General features: G+C 38.1%; 1 protein-coding gene across 1 annotated transcript in view; it reads left to right on the top strand.

Moving 5' to 3' along the window:
• LOC124214087 (uncharacterized) overlaps nucleotides 1–23,718 on the top strand; it is a 48,418-nt gene that overhangs the window by 21,693 nt on the left and 3,007 nt on the right. The window lies entirely within an intron of this gene.

Genomic DNA, 23,718 nt, shown 5'->3' on the forward strand with positions numbered 1-23,718 from the left:
CCCGCCCATCTGGAATAAAAAAAATCACAACACGAGACGCGAAAAAAAAAGTACCTCGTTCGAAAAACGAGGAACACAAGACGAGTAGTGCCGAAGTGTAGAGACCGATTATACCCACTTGGACGAGCTCTGGCTGATGTAAGTAGGTGGGTCGAGTAGAGATTGTCCATGAAGGAGGTAACGAGGCACCTTTGAAGTTTTTGCACGTTTTTTTTTTTGTTTTTTTTTGCCACATCTCATGTATACAAGTGGTATATATATATATACATACCTTACCCGTTCGTCGAACGTTATACTGCATTGAAGGACAAGGTGAAGTTTACCGAACCCAATACCATATACTTCAGCCTCGTTTTGCATTTGCGCCAATTGGCAACTCGTATAATGAGAACAACAATACGCGAGCGTCTTTTTTTTGCGACTATTTGCCAACTTGAAGGCGTGTGAAGGAGTCGCAACGGTGTATGCATACCGTGTTCATACCTCTGTGACTTTATCGACGCCTCTTATGATAAGTAGCATTTTTCACATTTCTTACGAAAACTAACATGTTTCGATTATCCCCGCGAAAACTATCATGTCTCGATTAGTGCAATAAAAATTTTCTGTGATTTGTGAAACGAAAGTCAACTCGCGGATGCAGAAAAATGCGTTCTCTCGCGTTAAAATAAACTTGTAAATATCCTCGAAATTGTTGTTGTCGATACAGATCTTAAAAAACAGATTTTTCTTTCTACGGATTCTTTACAGCTGTTTTAAATTTGTTCCACATTTTTTATCAATGTAAATATCAATTGGTCTTGTTACATTTATATGAAGTAGTCCTCACCTAGACTACGCGTAATCGTTCTACTAGAGTAGGTACATATAACAACTATTGTATCTTATTCGAGATGACTAAATCAGTATTTTTGAATTTTTATACCCAACGATACTACACACTTACTAATCTGTGTAAAAACGTGTTAATTTTCGCGGTGAAAATCAAAACGTGCTAGTCTTTGCTGTGAAAACCACAAGATGCTAGTTTTCGTAAAAAATCTGATTGTGAATCAGGGCTCTTGGCACTCCTGTTTTTACCGTGTCATCGTTACTGTCTCCCGCCACTACGTGGCGCTAATAGTCACCTGCTTTACCCCCTACGCCCCCCACTCCGCGCGAATCTGATCACTACGTTGTTTCTAACGGGAGGCGAACGTTGTGACAGGTGACTCCTAGCGCCACGTAGTGGCGGGAGACATTAACGGGACGTCCTGGCATACAAGAATCTAGTCGCGTGCTACTTTTCGTAACAGGCGTCGTTATCGTAATTAGTCGTGTAGTAAATGAAATTGCGACTTGTAGCTATTCGATATTGCGAATGAATTTCTCTGCCTGGGATGAATGCTCGAAGAATCGATTTTTAGATGGTTAAATACTTTGAAAAGCGAAAAAAATATCGATTTCAACAGAGTAAATCGTATTATTTAAATACGTATCTGTTTTTAATTTCTGCTAAAAACGGCAAATATTTTCAGTCAAAGATTCACGGAATGTATGTATGTGTGTAGTTTATTATTTCGAATATGTTTGTCCCACTCTTTGATAACGGAGGTCAAATTTGTGAAGCTTCTGATTATTTCCAGTTCTAATCCAAATTTATTCCGATTGATTCTCTGCTAATGACGTAGAGACGTTGTACGATGACACGAACGTCAAATACCAGTGTTGAAGGCTAACTGAAAAATTTATTTAAATACCGCTATAGTCATTTTCTACAATATACGTATAAGTATTATACATAACAATTGTAATTCAACAGAACCCTTGATAATGAGATTGAAAATAGCTTATAAGACAATTGTGATTTATTTAGATGAAATCATGGACTATTTACGACAAGGTCAAGGAAAAATATCGTGACTCAACGACTATCACATCCTGAGATTCGGTTTATTAATACACATGAGTACTACAGAGCAATTCTTTATATACTAAGCTGGAGAATGATTGCATAATCAGTTTCGAAGAGTTAGTAAAATCCTTCTATTCAATTCGGTTTTTTTCCAATCGAACATTATATGAGCACATCGAATTGCCCAAGGACATCTCCTTTCAAATCTTATGACACGATTATTTTCAGTAAATCGAAAAGTTCCATTCTGTCGCCACCACTGGAAAATTATTACACATGTCGTAAAATCGCTGAACCAAGTTAGGGTAAAAAAAAATCACTCGAAATCAGAATACGGTAAAAATAACTATTTAGCGTAACTATTATGGTTGTCAGTACCCAACAATGTATCTAGGAATAAAAACACCTGCATTCGGAACCACATTTTTTTTCAATAACTGTACACACAGTAGCCAAAACAACTAGGTAGTTTTTTCACTACAGTATTTCAACTTCTCATACAACGGAAATCTAAGGATAAAAAAACCACAAATCCTTTTATCTTCGAGGAAAAAGTGATACCGTCCAACCTTGACCCAGGACCTTAGAAACACAAACTACTGACTTAGACACACTTTACAATATGCCTGAAGCAGGAAAAAAATCATAAACATCAAAACTGGCTCCCCGCTGAGTTTTTCCATGATGAAGTATCAAGTACAGACGTTTGCGGAGCGACACATAGTCGGGCAAGAATTCGGGCGTGTTCCCATAACCGAGCTACTGGGTATATCCGTATGTTGCAATAAGTACACCTAGGCTAGAGAGATACTTCATACTTGGACTATTTAGTATTTATATCAGCGATGGGGTGGCTCGACTAGTCCATTATATTCTCTAGCTCGGCGATTGCATTCTGTAGAGTATGTATCCAGGCAGAGGATCAGCACCGAGGCACGGCGCCTCGGTCGATAACCTCATCAGAGTTGTTTACCAGATCCTGTATCCCATCCCGACGGAGAATGGAAACAGCGGCGTGACGCGTTGATGTTTACTTCCGTAATTTCGTCAATTTCTGATAAGAGTGTACGATCCGCATCTTGCGACGTTGTAGATACCTAAGACATATATTAAGAACAAGTCCTGTTCTCTGAATCCTAAGACTTGGACAAACTTACCGCTCTTGGTATCTTCAACCAATCCAAAATCTCGATATTTAGCCGTTCGATATCTTTCCTCTGCGACAGCACTATGATACGTGTGTTAAGAACATTCTCCGCCGAGATTAATCTCAAGTTCTCAAAGTTTTAAGCGTTTTCTTTAGTCTCCGGTAACTAGAGTACTCATACACGTTTACCATTGTACAATAGTAACTAATAACCTAGATCGTTCTCACTTCGACTTTAAGTTGAGACGAACGGCAGGCCAATTAATTGACCTGCGGTTCTTAAAGTTTTTGGCGTTACCTTTAGTCAGAATCCAGAGTTATGTCGACCATTTTATAATAGTTCCAGTGTTCCTAAAGCCATTTTTCTAACCATGTTCTTTCTCACTTTGATTTCAAGTCGAGACGAACAACAGACAAATTAATTGACCTGAGGTTCTTAAAGTTCTCAGCGGTTCCTTTAGTCAGAATCCATAGTGATGTTGACCATTTCGTAATAGTTCCAGTGTTTCTAAAGCCATTTTTCTAACCTTGTTCTTTCTCACTTTGATTTTAAGTTGAGACGAACAACAGACAATTTAATTGACCTGCGGTTCTTAAAGATCTTAGCGTTTCCTTTAATCAGAATCCATAGTTTTTAGTTGACCATTTTATAACAGTTCCAGTGTTCCTAAAGCCATTTTTCAAACCTAATTCGTTCTCACTTCGACTCCCAGTTGGGACAAGCGACAACTCTGCACTTCGAAGTTGACCTTCCACCGTATACCGAGGTTTCGTTGCGCGCACAAACTGTATAAAGTATACCTCCAGAAGTATATACGTCTTCTAAGAGTGGATCAAAGCCGCAAGGACGCGCTTAGCTCACCGGACCTGCCGTTGTTCCTCCCGGTTCCCAGCACCCGGCCAGACCACTTCCATTGTTTCATTTCTACGTCACTCGTATACGCGAAGCATACCTTATGGTCCGGACATCCTCGTCGATGGTATACCTGCTCGAACTTGCCGTCCTGACGTTTTTGGCCACGATACCAACGGGCTAGGTTAGCTTAGGTTAACTTCCGAGGGAAAGTTTGGTTTCTCTCGGAAAAAGGTACCAACGTTTCCGAGTAATTTCTCACAACTAATTCTACGGGTTTAAATAATGACCATCGATAATGTAGGAACACGTGATGCGCTATTTTTGTTTATTGGTTACCATTCGAAGTTCATTTTTAGGGTAATTAAATATCACTTATATGTGATTGGAATACTTCCGTCAACGAGATCGATTTATCCAATAATATATACACCGAAACAACATTGTGCAAATGGCCCACTTTCTGAGCAATCAAAAGACAGCAACGCACAGTTCTCATTTCGTTGAAACAACCAGCGGACAAATTGAAATTTGTTTTCTGAAATCAATTAGTCCCGACGTACATCTCAGACCACATAATTTATTGCAATGTATCGTATCGGAATGCCTGCTTGTGAAAATTCAATTGCACATTGGAAGCAAAATTGACATAAACGTAGTGCGAAAAATGAAGCTAAGATGGGTGAAAACGGTGCTTCTATTCCGCATTGTAGAAATTTCATTTTCACTCTCTCGTTTGAATCTCCTCCGAACGAAAGGGGGAGGAACAAAACATCACATGCTGCAATGCGAAGAATATACATAACACGTATATGTACAATATGTATATTCTTTGTACGCTTGTGTTTGTGTGGGCCATATGCACATAACGGCACAGATAAGTGTACTGCGACATATCAGCTGGGTAGGTGCGACACGATCACAGGATATAACCATTATCCCACGTACGAGCTGCAGCTTTCGGCCTATAGGATTACCGGATGCTGCGCAATCCCTGGTATAAGTAGTTTAACGAGTTGGGAGCTCCCTAGTTACCTCTTCCACAGGCGTTACCCGGATTCAACCGGCTATTACATGTACCTACACCGCCCGGCTCTTGACCTGCATGCATAAGTGTGTTTAATTAACACGTGCCCGCCAAATTTTCGCACATCGGTTTATGACATTTTATGAATACCGGTGCTAACCGGCACAACGACGTGACTTGATTCACAGTATCTGTTGATTTGATTCCCGGTTGAAAAATCGATGCAATGATAAAATCTCTCGACTGGAACAATTTGAAAATAATGGAAATCAAACGAATGATTTCAAGTGATTTCTCTTGATATACAGCGAACCAAGTGATTTTTAATCGATTTTTCCAATGTCATACCTGATTTTCAATGATTTCCTAGCGTTGTGGATAATTTTAAGGAAACACAAGAATTAATCATCACTGGAAATCGTTTTGAGAATACTGGGAAATCATTTTGAAGTCGGTGGAAATCGCTTTGTGAACTGTAAACCAGTGAAAGCACATAATAAGACGGAAATTTCCTTTATCGAGAATATTGGCATCGATGTCCTTAAGGAATTGAAACCATCTGGCCTTTTCCGCAAGACTCACAATGATTTCCATAATTTCCATGATTTCCAACGCTCGTCGCGTGGTTTCAAGCGATTCTTATAATCAAGTTATTTCGGAAAGAAAAAATCAATGGTGCAGTATATCGGACTGCGTGTCAACAGCGTGATAAAACTAATGGATATTCCTCGATCTCAGTCCTTCTTCATCTTCTACTCGTTCTTCTTCTTCTTCGCGCATAATAAACCAACAAACAGATCGAACGAGCTAGTGAATTGCGAAAGTAAGGAACGAACGGCAGCCGAGCATCGCGAAAAAGGAGGACCAGCTGCAACTCGAGCGAGCGATTCGCAGTCCGAAGGCCTTGCAATGTTCCTTTGTGTCGCACGTGACAGACGTGGAACTGCGTTATACCGAGTGAGTGCAAATATGGGTACCTACCTACCTACCTACCTACGTATTTACGGGCGAACAGGACCTATGCCGCATATATATGTCCGGGCATTGAATTTGGCGAACCGTTAAAACGAGTCGGAGTAGGACGAGGAGGTTTTTGTCAACGAGGACCAAAAGTCGTTCCTTGGCCAGGGCACGGATCATACCAGTTTACAAATTTCGAACGTTGCCGCTTCGAGTAGCTTTGTACCTGTCCGAAGAAATATTTATTAAAAAACAAGTTAGCAATTTTCGCTAATCTTAGGTATATATGTTTCTTTACGCAACCGATTATGCATCAGGCTGAAGTTTTGTAACGTTAACGTAACGAAACGTGAGGGAAAAATTATTATTGCAGAATTTTATAACGACTTTTAAGGAGTTGGCGTTTCGGAATAAGATTATAAGTCGTTCAGACATTCCTAAAGGTGCGAAGTAACGATTTTTTCTAAACACGCACGGTTAGAGTAACGTTACCAACTTCACCCGCATGATCATACTCTGTTCGACACACTGCGTTGTTTCTCCGCTTTGGCAATTAGATTCCTGCCGATTGAGAATTATGAAAATGATTCAGAACGACGTATTTTTTCGAAATCGACGCGCCTTTCATTTTTCAATCAGTCTTAATTGAACGCGGTAAAATCCTTTTTCGAAATTGATTTTTAGCAACAGCATTAAAATAGCTCCTTTATTGATAAAAAATTTGCTACGACAAAACTTAGAATTATTTTCTCTGTGGAAGAATTTCAGTAAAACAAGTGCCTACGTTACGTATTTATTTATACGTATTTGTCAACTCGATATTTTTCATTTTGTACCTAGAACTATATTTTTCGATTGTGCTAAGAAATATGAAAACAGGTAAACTAAAAATTTCTCTCAGTGTACCTTCGCTACGTACGCAATCTCGATATGATAAGAGGCGGCGAAAGCGACCTCACGATTCGTTACGTGCTGCGCTAATGGCAAAGGAGCGATAAGGGCTGCGGTCTAAATTGGCGAGAATACAACCTCGAGACGGGGCCAATTCGGCCCTCGCATATGCTGAGCGAAAACTATATATCGGATTATTTTCGCAACTGAATTGATACCGACTGCATATACGCAGAGCGTTGTATAGAAACCCGCGTTGCTTGGGCTAATTATATTCGTGTCGTCATTATTAGAGCCGGACGACGAACGCGCATTCCTCTGCTTTTCTCCCCCTCTCGTTGTCACAGCTTCTACGTGGTGTAATTAGCATACATCTTGCGAATCGGTGCGGCGACGCAATCTAACAACCGCGTTCAAATCAATACGCATTCACCGTCTCGCCGCGCACGGAAAATCTCATTTTTCTCAGAGATGATCCCCAACACGATGGCAACGATGATAAACACGTGCCGGAAAATGGCGAGAAAGTTGGAAAAATTTAACGAACTAATTGCAAGCAAGAGAGTTTCGATAATGCGTAAGACCGTTACTTTTTGGTTATCAAAAGCTGAACGAGAATCCCCTTTGAGTATTCGTGAGAATGGTTTTCATGTACAATTGTACAAGATTTTCAGCCTTGCTTGTTCGCGTGTTTCTATCTATCCGCGCTGTTTCTTTTCTCATTATATTATACGCATAACGCAATTATCGCCACCGTCTATTATTCAGGTCAGTTAAACGTTGACCAAAGGGGACTTGAAACGAGGGGGAAAATAAAACTAAGATAAGCGATTCATGATTACACGCTTTTGTGTACTAGGACGTGTTCCTTTTTTTTTTTTTTTTTTTCATTTCCGTGGCATGTTTAGAGAGGAGGAAAAAAAAAACTGCAAAACAGAATCGATCGTTTGTATGCAGCGAGTGTGTGTATAAGTGTAACAGAACTGGGCACAAGTCCTCGGCTGATATTTGTTTCACGCGGTATAAAACAGAATCAAGTGACCTACCCGATCAACGTTGGAAGAAAAAAGCTTGACAGTGGCCCGAATCACGTTTGGAATAACGTAACGTGCGAGATCGTTTCAAGTTGTCGCTAAAAGTTTCTGCACATATTATCGCCGGACGTGCTCGAACGATATCGCACAGTTCCTTAATATTTACGCATCCGGAGGCTTGAGAAATGTGCGTACATTGTGCGTGTAACGGCATGTAAAGGCAGCCACGCCTAATGCGACAAGGCTTTCGCCTTCTGGCTGTAATTCTATACCGCAAACGGATACGCCTTGAGCGAAGATCGTCGACGAGCAAATTTATAAATTATATATGTAAGTCTATGGGTGTATATGTAGAGATTAACAAGCCGTTGCGGCACCGCCCTCGAATATTTTCAAACGCTTATTCTGACAGAATTATCAGACACAGCCATAATCCCTCGAGGACATATTGTAGAGCTCATCGAGACCTCGAAAACTCTTGAACGCAACTTTTCTATGTTTGTAAGAGTTTCGTCAGCGTTAGCGTAAGTGTTCGATCCCTTCAGAGTTGGCTTACGGATATCGCTATATATCCTAGGCTATTGTTCCGGTTGTAAAGTAATGTGGCCTAGAACTTGACCAGACTTTGTGGCTATTCGTGGGAAAAAAAAAATAATCAAAATCGGTTCGGTAGTTTTGGAGTTACGTGCGAACATATGGATGGATAGAGAAACGTTGTTTTGTATACCTATATGTAGTGTTCAGAGATGGAGAAGAAGTACCCTGACTCATTTATGCGAACGTGTCTTACCTCACGTCTTAATTTTATACGTACAGTAAACGCGGAATAAGATGAGAAACCGATGCGGACGCCTTTTCGGTCAGTTTCACTTGCAGATGGTTGCTTCTTTATGCAGATACAATATATGTGTTAATCTTGAGATTGTTGAGGAAAAAAAAAAAAAAAGAAAGAAAACCAAAACGTCGAGAAACGCATTAAACGCGGTTACTTTGAAAAGTGCCAAAATGAAGAGAATCGAGAAAAAGTAATCGACGAGGTATTGCAGAGCCAACTTGATGTGGAAAATTAGAGGATATTGAATATTATGAGTTTATCAGATTCAAAGAAAGTTAAAATCGTGATACAGGAAAAATATATATTGCGAAGTATAATCAGGACGAAACTGACAATTCTAAAATGGAAACTTTATAAATGCAGCGAAGCCTGAAACTGTCCAAATTCGTGATTAATAAGCGATTTAAAATTCCTTCAAGATTCTAAAAATGTACAACCGCCATAATATATTAAATCAATTACAGCGAATTGCGATTTAAAACAATGGCCGAAACGTAGATCGCTTCATAATACAAGGATCCAAGTGTAGAATCACAATTGAGCACAAAGTGCCTCAAGTGAAACGTGGCAAATACAGGAAGCAAAAAAAAAAAAAAAAACACCATAAAATCTCATATATCTCTCATCAATTCATCGTTCGCGTTTTCAAATTAGAATTTCTGTCCATTCCATCTCCGTTTCTCGACCTTTCATCCCCACACTAAAACTCTTGTCTTCCATTTTCTTATTCTCTTCTCTTTTTCTATACCATGCATATGATTATTCCTCAGATGAAAAGAAAACAAACTTTTCCTGGTTTATCGATTTGACTTCGCAGCTTATGATACAGATAATTGTCACAGGGCGATTATATTAATTGTCTGCATACGGTATCAGCGGGATGCCCTGATAGATTTAAAAACTGACGTACGTATCTCCAAATATTGAACTCCTCGCATCTGTAACGCGAAAAAACACTCGACAGTCCCATTTTATACACAATTTTGAACAATAAAATTCCAACACAGTTTCATTTGACCCAGAAATAAAGAAATTGCACGAATTCTAGTGTTTTTGCTCAGAATTCGCTTTCAAGATACGTGGAATCCGATATTTGGAGATATACACGACGACGTCGAAATCGAACAGAACAAGCTACCCTTGTGCTTGCATATTTTGGCAAGAAAGCAGCGTCGCCATCGGATCCGACACTGGGCGACGAGCCCGCCGTTAAAGTGTACCTAACCTGTATTTCACGTGTTCCAATTCACATGCACCTGTTCATCGAACACGGCGACGAGTGAACTTGCACTTGATATTGAAAGGATTTGCGTTGGCGAGCTTGCATCGCGATTCCTTCTCAGAATCGGTAATTGGCTCGTGCAGCTTTTGGGGGAAATTATTTTTCCCTTGCGATATTCGGCAAGGTCTCTCTGATTTTCAAGATCATAAAGAACTTCGTGGTCTCATCTCTTAAACAAATACTGTATTCATTTCATTTCCCGCGTCTTTCGGGACGAGTTGTGACTTCTGTGACGTGTCACGTGCTACTTTATCGGGCTCTGCCATTGGTCCGTGTCGTGTGACGTAGATCACAACGCGGTAAGTCAGCCGTTTGAATGGTTCGGCTGAAATTTTATTACACCAGTCTGTGAGTTGAAATTGATAAGTTTTTTTCCGGTTTTCGGTACTCGAAGTTCTCGTCACTGTATTCACAATTCATATTTGATAATAATATTCATCTAGGTCGATTGTATGTTGCCGTTATTCAGAGTTGTTTCACCACTTGGGAAATACGCGGTGTTTATTTGTTTTCTTTTTTTCCCACCTCGTTGATTACGAAGCGATTAAAGACTAATCAAGATCGATGAGATTAACGGCACTAAATAGTGCATATCACATATGTCACAGTTTCTCTGTGTAAGTTCGTGTACGAACATATATTATTGTACGCACAGTGATCGATTGGAAATAAGTTGACGACGCGTCACAAACGGTGAACTTGACGTATTTTTCTATATCTCTGACACACATTTACGTCAAAATGATAGCGTCCCTATAATAATAGGCGTAAACCAGTGATGCTCAAGCTTCGATCATTACAAGCTTACGCATACTTATTGACGATTTTCGTCGACCCAGATCATTTATACATTTGTACAGGAATTGGAAACGTTGGTTCAATAATTATGTTCTCGTGCCACGCATCAACGGTTTCGATTTTAGCTACGATCCGGTGAAAATCAGAATCTTACATAATTTTATTTTAATTGCAGTTATGGATTTCCGAGAATATTCCGGTCTCGAGAGTTATTAGTTTTCAAATATATTTACAGATACTAACCTAAGTTTGAAAAAAGTATAAAAATTCGAAATTGAAAACATGAAGAATACAATTATCTTGTATTTTATAAAAAAATTCATACCCTAAAGCCAACTCAATTACTGCCTCAAAAATAACCGACGGTCGTTTAATTGATAGTTGAATAGTTTGCGATTAACAAATCAACAACCACTTGGGACGGGGTGTTACGATATCTGACACAGATACTCACTTTATTAGACACGCGTGTATAATTATCTATGAGGTAATTGTTTGCTCCGAGTATTTCCGATAAATCTTTATATCTAATATCTATACATACGACGTTGACGGGTCTTAGACTTTATCCCCTGTACGATTAACTGAAATTCATCCCTGGATGGATAACAAAACCGTTCGTATCCGTTGTATAAATACACCAGTCGAGTACCGCGCTTACTCACAGGTACCAATATACACAGATCGATCCGTCTCTAGACGATTTCGATACACGAAATTCAGATAAAGTATATAAAGAACTTTAATACGGTGTCCGATTATTGAGCCTGTTCGTCGATCGTTGTCTTATATATATATACTTTCACGCGAATGTCGTACGTATAATATCTGTGTAATCGGTATTTGAAACCGGAATGATTGTATGCTTATTTATCGTTCAAAAAACACCGATCAAGTGATACGTAATCGCAGTTGATTGAAACATGCGACTTAGCGACTGGCTTCATTTAGAAAGAAAAAGGGATTTAAATATAAAGATGAATAATTGAATGCAGAAGTTTAACTGCAGATAAGGGGATGTTAGTACGACCATAGAAGAAGAAATTTACATCTATAGAAAGGACATCTATACTTGTACGTACGTATAGACGCGTTCAGAATTATTTTTCTTTTCTTTTTTTTTTTTGTCATAAAATGAAAAATTATTTCTCGACAACATTTATCATCGTTACTAGCTAACAATTGTGTTGCACATCTTTATCTTTCAACTACACTTTGACTTACAATAAACCCGTACTTGTACAGTTGCGGCCAAATAGCAAAAAGAGTTTTGCGTTCGTTTCGCAAGCTATATAATAATGTATAATAATATACGCATGGACCGAGAAGCGACGGGCGTTCGCCAAACTGTGCATTGACCTACAGAGCGCGTGACAGTGACTATATATCCTACACTTGTTCATTTTTAACCCGATCTAAGATTAGCCGCCTCTTGCGCGAATTCGCGAAGCGCTCGTGGAAGATTTTCGAATTGCCTTAGAACAAGGCCTGCACAACGATGACGATGACGATAATGATATTGGGGATTCGGATCCGTAGCGCAATTGCTTACCTTGCGCCTCGATCATCAATGTCGATAGACAGTCAAGCTTGAATTCATTTATCCTTACACGGAGAAAAATTCTGTAAAACGGGTATCGTTAAAAGAAACTGTTTGAATATTGTTGGAACAGTAACGGATACTAGACTTTATGGTAACGGCTAGAAAACTGATTTTTATTTTGTACCTAGAACTATATTTTTCGATTGTGGTAAAAAATGAAAATAGTTGAGGACTGAGGTAACCGGAACTTGAAATTTCTATCGGTGTATAAATAAGGTTTTCTTACGCGCATTACGTCTAGTACCTACATTAGGGTTGTTTTTCAATTTTCATGATCCCAGGGGCTAAAACGATCTCAAATTGATTAAAAAAAAAAATTACCTGACAATTTAATCTTTAATCAATTTTATCTTGTGGAAATAACATGGGACAAACTTTTTTTGCTCCTTGAAATTTTGTAAGTCGTTTATGAATATACCGAGAATAATGGAAAATACATGTTTTTATCCGAATGATTTTCATTTATTCATTCATCACATTTTCAGAAGCGTTTAAGCCCCTGGGAGCATGAAAATTCGAAAACAACCCTGTTAAGGACAACCCTTTGGCTACGTGTGTAATGGAATTACACAAACACAAAAATGACGTGAAAATTAACTAAAAATAAAAACAAATATTACTTTGAATTGTAACGATATTCATTCTACTAGAATATCCAGTGGAATTTAAGAAAATTGAATCTCTCTTAGTTTTACTGATTCACTGGATGATGGATCTAGAAATCGGTGGATAAAAATATGATATTAATGTTAGTAACGTGTTGTTTTCACTATTCGACGAACCGAATGATGAAGTAGAAAAAGATGGATCGAAATTTGGCCGCATAAGAGTGAATTTGCGTAAAATACACTGTCGGAAAAACACGTTAACGTCATTCCAGTTTTATACAGAATAAAAAGTGACTTCCGAACTTGCGTACAACGCGACGTCAGAAAACTTGAAACGTGCCGCAACAAGTTGAATCGAGCATTATATCGGTAAAAATCGCTAGACGACTGCAGCGAGTAGTTAAAACAGACGGCGTGTGCGCGAGGAGAGATAACGAGAAACGATAAATTCCGATTTTTTGCATAGTTACAATCCGTGAATATCTATAACGTCATACCGAGCAAACACTATCGCACAGTCATCATAGGCCGCGTTGCTTGCGAGCCGTCTACTTTATATAGAGATGATGATTTAAACAAGTTTTCATACCGGCCCGAGGCGAGGCGGAGGCGCCGATTAAAGACCGCCGATCGGGTTCGCATTTATCGAATGCCTTATACGCACGTAAGCACGCGTTTGCCAATTCTAATTCAGTTCGCTAACGGGTATAACTGCATTTTTATTGCGTCGAAAAAAAGCGTAGAAATCGAGGTTGGAAGTCCTCTTTTTTTTTTTTTAACTAATTTTTCTATGTTTTTTTTTTTTTATTTTTATTTAGATCAAATCTGTCCCATATTTTTCCTCCGTTATTCCAAGCACAATTTGTTGTTTACGCATCGCGTATTGGTAATTTTTTTTGTTTTTCCTCAGAAACGAACATTCAACTTTTTAGCGAATGCGAAAATCTAAATTCTTACGATCAGTGCCAGTGATTTTAATCTTTGTTTGCTAATCCTCCCCTCCCCTCCCCTTTTTTTAGCAAGACACTTACTGACGTACAAACGCTAATATTCTAACTTGTTTTATTCAACTCACATGTAGGTAAACTCATATTGACGTACATACCTCAAGAATTTGCTCTTCAATACGTATACCAAAAGTTAAGGTATGAATAAATTCATTTCCTGACTAATCCATAAATAGAACGCGACCGGAGTTCAAAACGACGAAGGTGACATCGTTTAATTTCAATAAAGTGCGATGAAAACGTTTGAGTTTTAAGGAATTTCCAATCAATTTTCAATCAGTCTTAACGGATTTAAACGGAGCTTAATAAAAAAATTTTCACGAATTTTCGACAATCCGAGAATCTTTACCAAGTTTGCACGAATCAATCCGCTTTACGGATCATTCATCGAAACAGTCACCGCTGAACAGTTTCGAATGATAACCATTAACGAATATCTCATCCGCCATCGGTGGAAAAAAAAAAAAAAGAAATAAAAATAAATAAATAAACAAAATCAAGCACCAAGAAGGCAGAAAAATATTCATCAAATCAATCGAGTCGATTTAAAAATAGTTGCAGCCGTGAAAAAGTTCACGGACGAGAATAATAAACCGCGAAAAAGATCTTTCGGGCAGGTAAAACTTTCGTTGATAGATGATTCGTTGCTCGGCTGTGTGACTATGCTTATTAAATAGAATTGCGCGGGTGTGACGTCCGCTTGGCAATACCGACGCGCATCGTTTGTCACTCGATGGGTTTAAAGTTTTGCCGGCACGTATAACCGCAGCGTCTCTCCTTGCGGGAGTGCGTTAAACCCGCATGCTTTATTTCTCTTTTTTATCATCATCATCCTCCTCCTCCTCCTCCTCCTCCTCCTCCTCCTCTCTTCTTCTTCATCTTCATCTTCGTCTCGCTCTTTATACTCTCCAGTCTTGCGTCCTTCCCGCTTGTAGGCGGACATGGAACTTCTAGTATTGAATTATACCTACACCTGGCGAACAACACAGACAAACTTCCGTAAACGACCTTCGGAATAGATATCCTCTCTCCCCCTCTCTCTCTCTCTCCCTCTCTCTGTCACACACATTGTCAGCAGATACCGAGTCCCATCTAGACGGGGTATTGAATTCGAAATAAACTATTGGTAAACATATCTCGGTATTGCAAAGAAACAAGGAGTAAACTTATTGCATTCTACAACTAATTACATCATAGGCTGTAATTAATTAAAAAACTCTTTTTTCACCCTATGATTCACTTCTTATGAATTCATTGCAATAATTTGAAAGTCTGACCGCCGCTCCATTTTTAATGCCTCAATGTTCGCTTAAGGGACGTTTTTTGGAATAGAAAAAACCTACCGCTTTACAAACTTGTATAAATAAAGTAAAGTGTTTAAAAATAATTAGGTCACATTTTTTTGATATTCGTTGCAAATGATTATACCAAGGGTTACGTGTATGTGAATTTCACTGTACACAGATAAAATTATTATCGGTGACGTGGATTTCGACAGGATATGTGACAAAGTAGCGATTGGTTTTACAGTGAAGCGAAAATGTACTTAAAATGTACAGGTTGATTTTTTTCACGAAGCGAAGTGTAGAGAATTACGACGATGAAAATGCAAATATATTTAGAGAAGTCATATACGATTACCTAAAAATACGTGATTCATTTTTTCCGCGTTGTTATTTGTTCGTAAGTTGTAAAGTAATAAAAACGTTGGAAAAAAAAAACAGGAGAAGTTTAACATCACCTTGCGATTTGAACTATTTGCAGACGTACGCGCGCGTAATGAACGACACAGGCGCAATTAAATGTAAATCACAATGATATTTCAAAATGAGTGAAGGAAGATAAGATGCCGTATCTGCGCGATAATACCTCTGCGACACTGGTACAACTTTAATATTAATTTCATATCTTGCGAATGGCGTGGGAAAGTTATTTCAGACAATTTTTTTCTAGGTCATTGCACAGCTTGTCACAACAGATACGAAAATTTATATCTTGCATAGGAAGGACAAACAGTATGCGGACAAGAATTTATGACGATTAAATAACCCGATTTTGTGATATTTATTCTCTTATCCTTTACAAGAATCGAAAAAAAAGAAAAACTAAATAAATAAATAAATAAGAAAAACATCAGCAATCATTAGTCACAGAATTTGTTTAGGAATCGATAATTTTAAGTACAGCGAACGTGCCTTGTCTTCATTTCTATGCAATATTAATACTATCACAATTCGAAATACATCAAATGCTGCCACATGTGAGATTGTAAAATGATGTCAAGAGGTCCAATTTTTGGTCCTCGACACATGTTGATTTGAAAAAACTCTACGAGACAAAAGAATCATCGTCTTCTCGCTAGCGGGACGTTGAAACGAGTCACCCTGTATGTGCAAACCCGTTGCATCTGCATTGTACATATGAGGTATTCCATACCATTTCACCTAATCGGTGAAGGTCACCGACGCCGATCTTGGTGTCAATTTTTTTCTCAATTCGTCTATCAAAAGAAAAGAACACGCGTTCGGCCGTTTTTCGATTAGGCCATCTGTGTCGATTTTATGAATTTTCCGATTTTTCAACTTTTTCGAAACAGACCTTTTTCAACTGGCTCTATCTTCAAGAGCTTCTATTCTTTTCAAAAAATTATACGAGTATAAAATGTGTCGATAAGTCCGAGTTTTCTGAGAAAAAATTTTGAAAATATTTCCAACCACACAATTCTAAAAATTTTTCGAAATAAAAAAAAAAATCAAAATTTTTTGAATCGCGACACTTTCGATTTTCCTGAAACTTTCTACTTGCATTCGACCAGTTGCAATCTAGTTTTCCTCCAAAGGAAATTATGGATTTTCGATTCGTTCGGGAGTTACACCATCATAAGTATCGAAAATTCAAAAAAATTAACGGAAATCAATCTTAGTGTTTTTTAATGATTCTTGAATCCCTCGAGGGATTCTTGTGAAATTCAATCTCAATCATCCTTGTCCTCTGATCTATTTGTGTAAATAAATTCAGCTCGATAGCTTCAAATTTACGTAATTTAGAGCGATTAACTCGATTTTTCAAAATTTTGTAAAATTTAAACACCTTAAGGGATTCCTGTCAAATTCAATACCAATCGACCGCGTACGCTACCCAATTTGTGAAAAAAAATTTTAACCATCGGTTGAAATTTACGGAAGTTAGAGAGCGTACAACTATTTTCGTCACATACACACACACACACACATACTTACGGAAATTTGAAAAAAAAATGCGTTTTTTCGACGTTTTAAGACATTTTGAACACATTGACGTGAAAATCTCAAAAAAAAAAAAAATTTCACGGAAACAAAGCTTCCTTTATGAGAAAGCAAAACAAAAAAAAAAACAGCCATATTTAGAAATTTTCTACCTAAAAATATATTTAGCATAGAAAAGAAAAATTGTGATCTCGTTTTTATTTATATTGTTTGGGATATTCCGAAAAGTTTTTATTTTTCAGCAAACATGTATTTTTATAACATGAAAACTTGTCTGATCGAAGTTAAGATTGATTTCCGTAAGACATTTCCAATTTTTCGGCACTTATGATGGTGTAACTCCCGAACGAATCGGAAGTCCATAATTTCCTTCGGAGGAAAACTTGATTACAACTGGTCGAATGCAAGTAAAAAGTTTCAGGAAAATCGAAGGTGTCGCGATTCAAAAAATTTTGATTTTTTTTTTTTCCGAAAAAACTTTAGAATCGTGTGGTTGGAAAAATTTTCAAAATTTTTTTCAGAAAGCTCGGACTTATCGACACATTTTATACCCGTATAATTTTTTGAAAAGAATAGAAGCTCTTGAAGATAGAGCCAGTTGAAAAAGGTCTGTTTCGAAAAAGTTGAAAAATCGGAAAATTCATAAAATCGACACAGATGGCCTAATCGAAAAATGGCCGAACGCGTGTTCTTTTCTTTCGATAGACGAATTGAGAAAAAAATTGACACCAAGATCGGCGTCGGTGACCTTCACCGATTAGGTGAAATGGTATGGAATACCTCATATGTACAATGCAAATGCAACGGGTTTGCACATACAGGGTGACTCGTTTCAACGTCCCGCTAGCGAGAAGACGATGATTCTTTTGTCTCGTAGAGTTTTTTGCAAATCAACATGTGTCGAGGACCAAAAATTGGACCTCTTGACATCACATATATATATATATATATATGATGTCAAGAGGTCCAATTTTTGGTGTATATATATATATATATATATATGGTAAATACCTAGGTATAGTGCATAGCTATATCTCTTTGTACGGTGCAAGGTGCGCGAAGGAATAAGCGGAGGAGGTAGGGGAGGTAGAGGAGGTAGAGTAGGTACACCACACCTTACAGTACTCGTGCAGGTATCTCTGGTGAAATAGGGAAGGTAGAGAGATACGTACGTACATAATCGCGCACATACCTCTTACCGAAGACCGAACACGCGGCTGTTCAAGAAGTAAATTATGTACAAGATTTGCCGAAGGTTTCGCCTTGGTGCATCTCTGCCGCTTCTTCTTAGCCAGCTGCACCTTTATCCCAACAAAAGATCCGCCGTACCTAAGCCCTATAAGGTATAAGGTACTGCATTTCTATGAGCAAGAACCGTCGCGCATAGACCCTGTTTACTCGTACCTGCAGTGACAAAGAGACTCTATGCACCCTTCGAAATACTTTTCTGTACAGTACGTGCCGTTGTTAGTTGTCCGTAAGCCGTGACGAAAGACGCAATCCAGGACGTCTTCACGCCAAAGTAAAAGAGCTGCAATGTTTCTGAGATATTTTTGGATTTACAGAGATTTCTTGGAGCAAGGAAAGTACGGTAAAATTTTCGGCTGGATTAAATGAAAGAAATTTTTATATCCGATTACCGCTCGGTTCTTGACTATTTTCATTTTTTACCTAGTAGTTCTAGGTAGAAAATGAAAATTAGATTTATAGCTGTTACCGGAAAGTCTAGTATCCGTTAATATTCTTTCTCATTACGATCACTGTTGCTAGATTTTCTTGCAACCGTTGCGAAAATTTAATGCTCGCGCAACGATAAATTGACGTTAAAGCCTTTTTTAACTAAAAAAGTAGAGTAAACCTCAGAAACTGATTTTGCGTTGCAATTACCAAAAAAGGATCGACGATAGCGCAAAATTGTTAGGCGTACCACGTTTTTCGCAATTCCAACAATATTCGAACAGTTTTATTAACGATACCTGTTTTACTGAATTTTTCTAGTTACTGTAACGAATGAAATTTTTCTCAGTGTGGTGGAGCTCGCTTTATTTTTTATCCATTCCGATGAGGGATTCCCGAAGTAAAGAAATAAAAGAAGCAAAGACAGTTGGAAAATGTGTCCGCAGACGGAACTTCGATCGAGTACGAGTATCTTTCCGAAAAAATGTCTCCTCCTGGTGTAAGAAAAGTGAAAGCCGATCGTTGCGTTATCAGTTGTTATAATACTTTCAGAAATACCGAGTAAACCGCTATTTAATTTTCCTACGCGACGCGGCGATTGAAAACGATTGGTTGAGTCATTGGCGTAGACAAGGGAAAATGCCGGTCGGTTGGGACAAATACGTTCGATGTTTACTCTATACAGAGGTTTGAAATCGAGCGAATCGAATATGTAGGTTAGTGAGTTATCTGACCTCAAGTTCACCATTCGTTGCTCCCGTTGAGGTTAAGTTTCTTTCAACACGCGAGAACTTGTTATTGATTATCGAAACGCAATATTAGCGATAACTTGACTGAGTGATGTTCAGTCATACGTTCATAACGTGTCTGGAAATAATTGTTAGAGTACGTGGTAGACGGATCATATTATAAGCAAAGATCGAGAAACAGTATGGTTTTACTTTCTCAATGTTTGTGGCGAACATTTCGCTCAATTTGCATCTCAAGTACCGTAATATATAATAATACAAAGTCCGAAAAACATACCGTCAACCCTCTCTGAAAATTTCCGCTATCTCAACTCCAATCACTCAAAACCTAGACCCTTGATCGAGAGTACACTAGTGATATTGATCGTTCGTCTGATTGCCCGCTCTAAGTGAAATTTTTTCAAAAGCTTGTACCTACTAGCAGCGTAGAGAGATTCTAATGATTTCGCACGCTAAAGTAAGCACGAGTCTCGCAAAAAAAAATGGTCGATGTAAAGTCATAGAGACTATATAACCCCTTGAGCACATTAGAATTAACGACCTTCTCAAACGGTACTGTATATCCGTATCGACTATGCGCTGAGAATAGTTCTTGAAACGTGAAATGTACTTCCCATTTGGACATGAATCGAAGGCCACGTCCGAGGTTCCAAGACTTCTGTCTGTAATTTTCGTTCGCATCACATTCATCGTTAAGCTTATAGACGAGTCTGCGAGCGAATACACCATACCTCATATCAGTTGCTAAATTAGTCATTTGGAATATAATAGTTCTGGGAATCTTGTCTCTGTCAAGGACCCCCAAAACTGTTAATAACGGATTTCGATTGGTCTCAGATATGTTGAAGGAGGTACTCTTCCCGAGTACCTAGGCTAACGGCATTTTGTCTAATGGGTCTTATCGCTGTTGTTTGATTAATAAAAAGTTCTACGACCGAATTTTGTATTGTAACTTCTTTCCCTGTAATAATTTGTTCAAATGTCGGCTCGAGTATATATGTTTATATTCGATTATTATTTTTCATTGATTTCATTGACCTCGTTTTTCGTAATTCCAACAATATTCAAACAGTTTTTGCAACGATACCTGTTTTACTCAATTTTTCTAGTTACTGTAACGAATGAAATTTTTCTCAGTGCGAAATCTGCTATCAACAGTTTTAGTTTAGTTTCAATCAATAATACAGGCGTCTCCGATAATTGCATCACGTGGCCCAAATCCAATATGGCGACTTAAATCGCGGATTTATGATACCGACTATACACGTGACTATATTGCTCGTCCGCGTGTATATATTACTGAAATTGTACACCAACCGTAGACGGAGAGATGAAATGAGACGGATGAGGTCTGACTGTGTGCGGATAGTTAAAGCATTCGCCTGCTTCACGGGAACGCTGTAATTATTTTGATGCGTTAAATCGAGCATCGGACGGATGGTTCAAGCATAAAACTCACAATCAAATGGCGAAACCGTGTTTTTCAATTCTACGGCTGCGTCGAGCGTACAGCCTAAACAAAAACGGAAATGATAAAACAAACGACCGAAAGCTCTGACTCAAATCAATCTATCTGCCTTTAATTCAAATAATACCTGTTCGAAGAGAATTTCTTTCTTTCCAACCCACGATTTTCCACTAAAGGTGTCACTTTGGTAAACATGTTCATTTTGATTGTGGATGAATTCCCGACGAGTCGCCTGCGACAAATCTTTTTCTCCGTTTTTCAGTTGATTAAAAAAAAAAACGTCATATTTAAAATTATTGTATATTATAATGAATAAATTTATGCTTGATTTAAAAATACACAATTTTATCAAAATCTCACTCTATGCGATCCGATGTAGAATTCATTTCCATAAAAGAACACGAGCTTCGGTCTACGAATAATTTTTCAAAATTATCAACAACTGAATTTCTTATTTGAGTTTGGAGTTTTCAGTTTTTTTCACAATGTTTCACATTATCCAACCAATAAATGCAAAACATCAACGACGATTCCAACTGAAATTTAAATCTGTTAGTCTAGCTATAATATTTATGAGCTAAAACTGACCCGAGTCAACAATATTCTTGATTCTCAGCGTGAAGTAGCTTTAGTTGTTTTTCATAGATAAAAATGGTATATTAAAGATACAAATTTTCCTGTGCTCAGGCTTTCGGGGCGGTGTCGAAAGTTCCGAAAGCGCAGAATCCCGAATGTTTTCGTGGCGAAACTTAAAGTAAAGAAACAAAACTTTGACGAAACATCAAACTTTCGAATGGTCGAAAATCCGACGCTCAAAGTTCCGAAAAGGCAAAGGAATTCCGACAGGACAAAATACCGAAAAGACAAAATTCCGAAAGTGAGAAAAGAATAAGGAGTAAAATGAGCCATCGTGAGACTGTTTTCATGCAGACCATTCTGATTTTTGGTTTTCCTGATTTTTTACCCGCACCCGACAAAAATTTAGTAACAATAGATTTTGTGGATGACAAAAATTTCCTATAACATTTATTAGAAACTTTTTTCTGTATAATGCATAGGTTTTTATTTATAGCGCGTCAAACTTTCTTTAACACGGTTATTGCTAAATATATAGTTAATGGTTAATGAAACATTAAAAATGCTGCGAACCAAACTTTTAGTACATAAAATTTTCAATAAACTTTGTCTCAAGTTTGTTGTTCTATTGGAATTTTTGCTTTTCGGAATTTTGCTCTATCGGAACTTTACTTTTCAGAATCTTGCATTTCGGAACTTTGAGCCGTCGGTTTTCTGATCATTCGAAACTTTGATGATTCCTCGAAGTTTTGTTTCTTTACTTTAAGTTTCGTCGCGAAAAAGTTCGGAATTCTGCGCCTTCGGAACTTTTCAAATTCGGAACTTTGAGACCGTCCCACACTTTCTCCATTTCGACCTTGAATTACCAACGCGTTGCACTTCTGCACTCGCAGAAGGCTTTGGTGTGTAATGTTTCGATTTTCACGCTTTCTTTTTGAATCCTCATCTCGCATCTCCACCGCAGTCGAAGGAGGTCGGATTAAATCGCTGCCATGCAAAGCTTATTCACATAACGCGCGCTGAAACTTTTCTCCGCCCACACTCTAAGCGGTACGTGCACTTCGCTCCGCTTTGGAGAGTGCAACATATATGTATGAGGCGTTCCGTGCCAACTCGTTGAACGTCTGACCCTGACCATCTCGAATCCTGATCCCCTTTCTTATTCGTGTCATTGAAGTTTTAACTCCGAGAATTGTCCTTATTTGTTTCTTAAATTTTCAGAAATCTGTTATTTAATATTTTCTAAGTACGTTTAATAGACACCTGTTAAAAGTGGCAATATTTTTTTTTCATTTATCGTTAAAAATAATGTTCTTAGTAAATAAAACTATATTTTGTACCACAATTTCATTTCTCGGACGGATTCTTTGTCTTACGATTCATTCGTGTTGAAAACAAGACGTGAGATACAATGGGTACATTTGTATGCTTACCGGATAAAATTTTCTCCGGAATTTATTATGTGAACAGTGAAACAGTTGTTGCACTTGTAAAAACGTAGGCAAAAATGATTGATTCGAAATAATTTTTAAATCAATAAAGGTGTCGGGACAAGACTCTGGAAAAATGACGATGTTGGCACGGAATGTCTCATAGTTATACAAGGTTTGTTGCAGGCGGTGCAAAAGCGGGGTAAATGTACCTGCGGCAGTAATTTTCACCGCAAAACTTTCAAGTAGCTTGTTTTGAATCTTAAGAAAGGACCGAGATGCAGTCTGCGGGAAAATGTATTATCCTATGTATCCGCAGTCACCTGCATAAAACTGCAGCAGCTCTGCATTTTATTTGCAAGAGGTATTTTAGCTGGTTCGTCACCCTCTTCTACTCAGATTTTGTCGTGTACTCCTTGTTCATCCATTGAAGAGCTCTCAGTTTTCGTAACCATTTTCCATTATGAAATACAAATGATAAGGATTGAATTTTGCCTTCCGGATATCGATTCTGTCGTCAAAAACAATTAAAACTCAGCACTTCTCGAAAAAAACATTGCTGAATTAAATTTGTTAGTAAAGTTTATACTTTTATTGACAATTTTAGCTTTCAGTATGGAAGATGGACCATTTA

This window comes from Neodiprion pinetum, chromosome 3 (assembly GCF_021155775.2).
Source record: "Neodiprion pinetum isolate iyNeoPine1 chromosome 3, iyNeoPine1.2, whole genome shotgun sequence".
Lineage (NCBI taxonomy): Eukaryota > Metazoa > Arthropoda > Insecta > Hymenoptera > Diprionidae > Neodiprion > Neodiprion pinetum.